This window comes from Larus michahellis, chromosome 4 (assembly GCF_964199755.1).
Source record: "Larus michahellis chromosome 4, bLarMic1.1, whole genome shotgun sequence".
Classification (NCBI taxonomy): Eukaryota; Metazoa; Chordata; class Aves; order Charadriiformes; family Laridae; genus Larus; species Larus michahellis.
The window spans coordinates 49,322,298-49,331,238 of NC_133899.1; the positions used below are offsets into that span (position 1 = coordinate 49,322,298).

The 8,941-nt window shown below is 44.0% G+C and overlaps 1 protein-coding gene across 2 annotated transcripts in view; it reads right to left on the reverse strand.

Moving 5' to 3' along the window:
- Positions 1 to 8,323, reverse strand: part of INO80 (INO80 complex ATPase subunit) — a 68,920-nt gene extending 60,597 nt beyond the window's left edge. Inside the window, exon 1 of one of the 2 annotated variants that reach the window (XM_074584576.1) lies at positions 7,925 to 8,323. The gene's annotated coding sequence lies outside the window, so the exon portion shown is untranslated. The remainder of the gene's footprint in view (positions 1 to 7,924) is intronic. The other variant, XM_074584577.1, reaches the window with a different exon arrangement.
- Positions 8,324 to 8,941: the final 618 nt, after the last annotated feature.

Consider the following 8,941-nt stretch of genomic DNA (forward strand, 5'->3'; position numbering starts at 1 on the left):
TAGGAATGGGCACTGCACTGACCTAGTATGAGAATTCAAGTGGTGACATAGAAACGCAAAGTAAAACAAAGCCAGTCCTTGAACATCTAAAGTAAACTTTCATCACTATTAAAGATAACATGTTTAACTCTGAACAGAGGGCAGCCGCGTATCATGAAAGTTGAATGAAAGCAACTTATTATTAAAAGAATTATTATTCTTAAGTTTAATCATATTTATATATAAACTTATATATACTCCAAAAAGGACGTACTACTGAAAATACTGTTCATCTGTTGTTTTGACCATTCAGTTCACAGCTGTAGTCTACAGAATACTTGTAAGACTTTTCCTTTACTTTAAAGCAATGCTACTCTTACAGCACCCAGAACATAGCTGTTACCTGTTGACAAACAAGCCACAAATACTTGACCAAAAATATTCCATGCTAAAATTCTACTGTTATCTTTATTAAAGTAGCACATAATTAGCAATTTATTAACCACTTTTTACGTTTACAAATTTAGAACGTACTCTAGCTTTATGTTTTTCCAACTAGTAAAAATAGCCTGCCTGATTTTCATTTTTTATTTGTTCTCAGAATTTTAGTTTCTTAAAAAAAACCCCAACAATTAACACCCCCCCAGAATATTTGCATAATACATACTCTAAAAGAGAATCTATCAAAACATTTCATTGCTGTCAACTGCAGTTTTATTTTCCTTCAACTACAAAAGATGTCATAACAACTGTTACAGTAATAGCTCTATAAACTGGAATTTATTTTTCTTCGATTACAAAAGATGCCATCAGTGTTATAATAATAGTGAAAAAGGTAATTTTAAATTATTACCAAAGTCACAGTTGTTACTGTATAAGTGGAAGTGCTGTCAATACCCTAAATATGATAATATTTACTAATAAATAAATGCCTTAGGCTTTTGCTTCTGGTGGAGGACAAAAATAAAACCAGTCAGCTTTTGGAAGACTTAGATTAATTGTTCTTCTGAAGGATTATTCTGGTTTCTATCACTTCTTAAAAATACTACAAAGTGTAAAGCAAACTTCACATTAATTTATTGCAAAACTTTTTATATTTATCAATTATTAAATTGTTAATGACTAAATTGTTTTAAGCTTATATAAGTGAAAACACAGATTGATTATATGGTCTTCAAATTGTTTCCTTTTTACATATGCAGTCTGAAAACCAGAATCCAACTTTTTCCAAGTCTTTTATCCTCAAAAATTACAGAACATATTCACAACTTCTAAAGTTACAAAAAATTGTGATAAGTGATTACCACCTTGAGACTACTGGCTGTGGTTGAACAAGAGCAACTTTTATTATTTCTTAATAAACACCTAGCCTTGAGTTAACATCTTTACCCATATAGAATAAATAACAGCATGCCAGAAATCATTTAAGACAGGGCAACAGGCCCCATGTAAAAATTATTTTTAGACTGAAGCTATCTATGTTCAGCTTTCTATATGCTAGATTTTCGTACACTTGACAGCAATGGAATGATCAACCTCTGTTAGCAAATACCCATTTCCAGCAGAGGTTAGTTAACAGAATAATGCATTGAAAGCTTTCCCAATAATAAGGGTATTAAGATTCATATTTTCCAAGTAACTTTCAAACCACCCTAAAAATCAAAAACTGTTTTACAAGAGAGAAAAGTAAGAGAAGAAAGTAAAGAGGTTAGAAAACGACAGGGAACGTGAAACTTGTGTCTCTGATGGAAGAGGTCATTCAGGAGGAGACAGAAAAGGACACCAAGAAGGTGAAAATGGTTTTCTTTCAGATCATCAATAAAAATGATATATATTATTGGAGCAAGCGTGAATTTCTAGTATCATACCAGAAAAAGTACGGTGATCCCTTTTATCACTCCATTTCAGAATGTAGCCATCAATAACAGCACATGTTATGTAAACATGATATTATTTTGCTTTCCCAGCCAAAATATCATCTGTAACCATTGTTCAATGATTTTGCTCAGAACCACAAGGCATCTTTCACCTGCCTCCTCTTGGCAGAAAACCTTCCCAGAACTCAGTATTTGGTATCAGGGCCTGTCCTCCAGGCACTGTGGAAAAGAAACCTGCCTCAAGGGGCACAAAGCACACAGGACTTCATTTGGATTCACCGCCTCCGAGGAAGCTAACAAACCAAATGTCATCTTCTGCACTCCAATGAGCCTTGCCCTCACAAAACTATAGAAGCTTAGCAGCAAAATGAAGGGAAAAAATTAAGATAGGTTTGAAGTCAAGTTTTTAATCGCGGGACAGCAAACAGGCCAGAGGCAAAACAAACACAATCATACTCCTGATCTAAAATGAGTAACTGGATGCTTTTCCAGCTGCCCAGACACACTTGCCTAACCGCTGGTCTAAATGGATCCACCCGACTGGACCAGTGCCTCTCCTCCACACAGACAATGGTGCTCATCTGCCTCCATGCTCACACAGCTTAGGACATAACCCAGCAGAAGACTGTTTCTTTACTTGTAAGATATAAATGACCCTATGAAAAGAAGATGCTATGTGATGTGTTTAGTAATTAGAAAACTAAGCTATTTTCTCAGGAGTGGCTCATTACTACTGCACAGAGTTCCCAGGCAAATATGAAAGCAAGTTCATAATACCCTCTGCCTGCAATGACTGCAGTAACTGCAAAGAGTAAGTTTCATTCCATATTTTAACCCATTAATCCCCTTGTTGTGTACAGTATGCTAAGCACATACACTTAGAATGTGTATACATGCTAAGCACACACTTAGCACATGACACTCTTAGCATGTGTACATGCCAAGTACCTGTCCCATCCGTACTTTTTTCCAGATACCTATGTTCTTAAATATTACTTTCCAGATCAGGAAACCTTACATTTCTGCATTTAATAAAGTCTTCTTTGTGTTGACATAGTATTCTACATTTCACCCATACAAAAAGACAAGCTTTTGCTTGTCTTCCAATTTTAATTGTCCCAAGAGGCTCCTGTACATACAAAGTTAATTACTCTTGTCCTCAAAACAGTTACTTCTCTATCCCGCCTACTGAATAAACAAATAAATATAGCAGAGCTTAACAATATTCCTAAATGTATTAACAGTGCCCAAAACAAATTTAATAAACGTTACACAAGCACACTGAATAGAGAATACTCAGTCACTGAATTCAGCCTTTCATTTATTTATATGCTAACAGTCATACACTGCTTCTTTGCTGATCAGAGTAATAATACAGGAAGCTAACTGACACATACTTCTTTATTCTCTGTTCTTTTGTTCCCAATTCTAGGCTTTAAGAAACAAAGATTTCCAATGGCAAAAACTGTTTGGATACCGAAGTGAGAGAAAACGGGAACAAGTGAGAGGCACACAACACTACAGCAGGTAACAGTGTTCAGGACATCAACAAGACATTGCTTCAGTGGATTTACATGGTGATGATACTCATTCCACTTCAGTTTTTGAAATAAACCTATCCTTTGCCTACTCAGTTTAAGGAAGCTCACAGAAATACAGATTTTCAAAACATTTTCATTACTGATGGTAACATTTAGGTAAATACGTTACAGGTGGTAAAATGACTGAATGCTGCAGTGTAATCCTTCTGCCATTATGACTTTCTTACTGATATATGCCAATTTTATGCTACATTTCAGTATCAAATTCAGTAGTTATTTGCTTTCTCCCTTTATCTCCCCTAGAGTAGTAACAGTTTAGAAAATTGGCATTTGGAAATAAATAACTACTGCATTGCCTAGCTGGCACTTGGAATCCTCTAACATTCTCACTTAATCAGAAGCTCACACTGAAACCATTTAGTTGTATCATGTGGCCCTTTGAATTATTAAAAGCACAAATGAAGTATCACCAGCAGGATCTGAGTTTAGTTATATATACGTCAACTTCATACAAATAACCTTCATAATCATATATATTTTTTTAAAGATCTAAGTCCAGTTCTGAAGAAGCCTTCCTTATCCTGCTTTAAATCACATTGCTTAGTTCAGTGTTAATGTAGATGTGGGGTTTCTTCACTCTGTTTTTTCAAGTCTGCCCATTACAACGTCTAGTCAGTAAGTAAACACCCAGCATTGGAAAAGAATCCTCCAAGGACGTCCTCAGAGAGCAAAGTTATGTTTTATAACAAGGTTTCTAAGTTTTATACCCACCAACCCACACCAAGCAAACAGGAAGAACACCACTCTCATGAAGCAGCTTAGCTTTAAAAGTAGATTCTCCCAGTTTAAACAAATATACACTGGCTACTTCTGAATGAAGTCCAACAAGTTTTTGCTACCGGTATCAGTTTAAAGCAGGAGCCTTGTAAGGGGCAAGCGCAAGTTCGGCACTTGTGCCCAACTGCAAGCTAGAAAGGATTTGCTTTGGACAGCTGTTTGAAATAGTTCTTCCTCCAGGAGTCTCTTGTTTTTAATTTTTTCCTTCAGTTGATGGCATCTCTACAACTCAGGTAAGGCCCAGAGGATTACTTTTTCTCTCTTTTTGCCTAACACTAACATCAAACATTACAGTAAATAATAACTATACTCCTCGCTGAGGGCACATACACAAACACACGCTGCCATGGAAGTAGAAGGTACAACACAGCAGCTAACCCACAATACCCCTTCTTCGCCTGTGAAAAATGCAAGGCAAATCAGGGAGGTAAAACTAATTCAAACTGTCTCGCTTGCCACACACTAAGCACACGTATATAAAATGTTACCAGCCGGCAGGTGAGCACACTTGTTTGGTCAAATATTTCAGCCCACAAAAGCAGAGTTTCTTACCTCTCCTCCGTCCAACCGGTGTAAGCACACTGACAAAACATGCAATTGGACAAAAACCTGAAATCCCAGTTTACACACACAGAACATATGTATTCCTCATATCCCTGTGTGTAGCATTGAAAGTTTTATCCATAAAGCAGGATTAAAAAGTGGGAGCAAGAATACAACCTTCTATGCTATGTTAGCTCTCTCACAATTTTAGCAGTTTTGTGGGTTTTTTCCACACATGGTCTTTTCATGCTTTGCATTTTGACACCAACTTATTAAAAGAGATTTTCCAAACTGATACAAACACCTAAGATACTTTTCTTTCTTGAAGAAAGTTACAATTGAAACATACAACTCTCATTAGAATAGCAGAATACTGCAAGGATTTCCTGTAGTAACATCTCCAGTGTAACCCCTGACACAAACATACATCTCCACACAAAAGATTAAGTCAAGATCTATATGGAAAACTTATATCAGTACAGTATTATCAGTGAGGTATATTTTTCTCAGATTTCCTTATAAGCATATAATCCCTAATACAGACAATTGTGGTGGCATAAAAAAGCCTGAAGGGGTATTTTGCTTGGAGAAAAATTACACACTCGTCTTTCCCCTCTCACGCTTTAGCTTGCTTTGATTAGTTACACTGACAACCATTTTCCAGAGTATACCATGTGCCAGGTCTTAAAGCAAAACATAATCCCCATATAGTCTTTTTTATGTCAGTACCTTAAATATAACTTTGATACGTAAGAGATTATTGCTTTAAAAATAAACAGGTAGGAGGATATTTCATGTGAACCCAAAGCCCTCCGTCTCCTCTAAACTCAAGCTGAATGAATAAAAGACACGCACATACAACTGAAGTGTGAGTTCACACCATTTCAGTTTGAAATTAAAAAGGAGCCATTTTAATTGCTTTTCTGAGTAATGAAGTCTAGTTAAAAGCAGATAGCGTCCTATATACAGTACTTTACTTTGCTGTTTTGCTTGTATATTAAGGTTTTATGTTGTTTCCCAAGGAATGAGACAGCATTTCGCTGATCTCTCTTCCACATTTAATTGCTTCTAAATACAGAGAAGAGCCAGTGGGGCACAAACTCTCAATTTTCTAATTGCCAAAATCACAATCACAGATAGGGCCTAATTTATTATTAAAAAAAAAAAAAAAAAAAAAAGAAAAAGAGCAGCTATACAGCTCTACAAAAATTTTATCAGAAGCACTTATGTACGTAACTTGGCATATCACAGCTCTGCTTCCATGTTTAAATTGACAGAAAAATGACTAGCAGAAAAACAAACCCATTTAATTGTTCAATCAGAGTAAGTCTTGTCCCAAAAGGGTAGTCAACAGTATTTATGGAGACCTCTGACGATGAATCCATATTCTCTGCACTACATAACAGCACCAGCTGTTCCCCTCACACGTTGCCATTGCTTCACTCCTCCTCTCTCTGTGCACACAAAATACAAACTGCATGGAAGTTTTGGTTTTTTTTTGCTTTTTACTCCCTCCACCCCAGCCCACAAAAAGGGAACTGTGTCCAAGAAAGCTCTAAGCTTTAGACAGCGTTTTCTTCTTGCCATCTAAATCAATCCCTAGCATGTAATTTAGCTTGTCAAATAGCATGCTTATTACAAAATTTACAGCTTATTACATTATACCCCAATGGAACAAAACTTGATCGTTTAAACAGTCAGGAAATGCAAGGCAATATTTTAAGCAACTTGAACAATATATGTATGAGAGATGGACTGGAAGTAAATTACAGGGAATATCCTTAAACATTGGGAAAAGGTTCAAGCTACAGTCCTATTTCTTGTATTTTTCCCTCACTATCTTACCGACCTCTAGATGTCATGATGTACTCTTATACGTACAGATTAAAAGAATGAAAACACAAATACATCATTTCTGATTCATGTAAATTAAAAAAAACATCAGTGTTGGGTCACATACAGGCGTATCAGATGCGCTGCACAAATCCATTTGCTCATATGAAAGAAAACTTAAAATTCTAATAGCGCACATAAAGGCACTTCACTGTAAAAAAGGGAACTCGACTTGCACCACATTCTACATGCAAAGAAGAAAATAACCTAAAGGAATCAATTATTGTCACCTACGACACTGCTAAGAGGGAAACTTGCCACACAAGATCAGCAACAGGGCAAGAAAAAGAATGTACGATGCTAAATATTACTAATCACAGCAGAAATGGCATTAGCACAGGTGTTTGCAGTGAAACGGGATTAGACTTTGTAGCTCAGCTTCAAAGAGGTATTTTTTAGTGCCCGTGACAGTGCAACCATAACATTAAACTATGCTTTCATGTACACCTAGTGGGGCGCTTCCCATCAACGACGACACCGAGCTGGCACCCAGCACCTTCCCTCAGACGCCGGCGGCTGTCGGGACAGGGCCCCTTACAAGCCCGGCCCGCAGCTCGCACCGAGCTGAAGTCCCCACGCGCAGCCGGCCGCATTGCATCATGCGGCCGGTCCGCGCACGGGGCCGCTGGCAGCGCCCCGCCGCCCACAGGCCGCCCTCCCCTCGGTGGCCGGGGGCGGTCACGGGCCGAAGGCCCCGCTCCGGGTTGCAGCCGGTGTGGCGGCTGCTGCCCATCCACCCGGGGAGGGGGGTGGGGGGTCCCGTCACCCCCAACGCGTCGGCCGCGCTCCCCGTCAGGCGGCTCCGGCCCAGCCCGGCCGCCCGTCACCTCACCGCGCGCCCCCGCCCCGCGCACGCGCCCCCGCCCACCCGCGCGCACGTGCGCCCGCAGGTGCACGGCGGCGCCCCCGCCCCACCCCACCCCACCCCCCCCGGTCCGCCGCCGCGGGCTCCTCATTCCCCTCCCCCCCCACTCCGGTTCCCCCCTCCCGCGCGCGCGGCGGGGGCCCGGCGGCCCCTCGGCTGCCGGCGGGGGGAGGGGCGGCTCCTTGCGCCGGTATATCGGGGCGCATCCGGCGGGCAGGGCGGGGAAGGGGCCTGTCCCTTTAAGAAGAGGCCCGGCTGCTACAGCCGCCGCTTTAGCGGGGTGGTGGGGGGTGGGGGTGCGAACCCGCGGCCTGCCCAGGCCGGGCCCCGTTACCGCCCCTGGTAGTCCCGTCTCGGCGTGCCCTTGCTCGGTCGGCGCGGTGGCTCACCTGGGGAGCGGGGCCGGCGGCGGCGGTGGGGGGCTGGGGGTGTCTCCCGGGCTCGCTCCCCCGCTCGCTCCAACCGGCCTCTTCGCTGCGCCCTGCCGGCGTTGCCGCTGCCTGTCTCCTGCCGCGGGGCCCTCTCGACTCCTGCCTCGCCAAGATGGCGCCCGCGCTGCTGCTGAGGAGGAGGCGGCGGTTGCGGGCGCTGGGACGGCGGCGGCGGCCACTTTCGCTCACTGAGAGGAGAGGAGCAGGGACACGGGGAGCCATGGCGGGGGGGAGGAGAGGCGCCATGGCCAGGCCTGAACAATCGAGCTCCGCATACCCCCCCGCCAACCCGGCCCGGCATCTGATCCCCGCCGACCCTCCGCCGTCGCCGCTGCCGCCTCACGGCCCCGGGAGCCCACACGGCGGGCGTCGTCCCCGCGGGAAGCCCGTGGGGGGCCCGTTCCCATCGATGCGCTCCCGCGGCCGATTGGTCGAGCCTGGCGCTGACGGAAATTGCCGAAGGGACTCGGCCGAAGCGGCCGGGTGAGCCAGCCAGTCTCGCGTGAGGCGGGGCCACCTCTCGCGATAACCGGCGCGGGGTAGGCGGGTGGGGACCGGAAGCGACGCGCGCTCGCCCTTGAGCGTGCCGGAAGGGCGGCGGGGCGGTGAGGGGAAGATGGCGGGCAGAGCCCCGGGGATGTAGGGCGACCAGCGCCCTCTTGGCGGCTAGGCTGGGCTGCGCTGGGCGGGAAGGGGGCTGCCAGGGGGCCCGGAGCGCGGGTTTGCTGCGCTCCCGGCCCCCTGGCAGCTCCCTTCCCGCCCGGCCGCCGCCGTGACTGAGGAGAGCGTCGAGGCACCGGGAACTGGAACCGGGGCAGTTAGTTTGTATCCTGCGCAGAGACACCCTAGATCACTCTTCACATCCCAGACTTGATGCCTTCACATGCTGCTTCCTCTTTTCTCCCTCCTTCCATTCTCGTACCGCCATTTTCTCTTTCTCTCTACTTGATAGGACTGGATTTGAGTCGTGGAAAT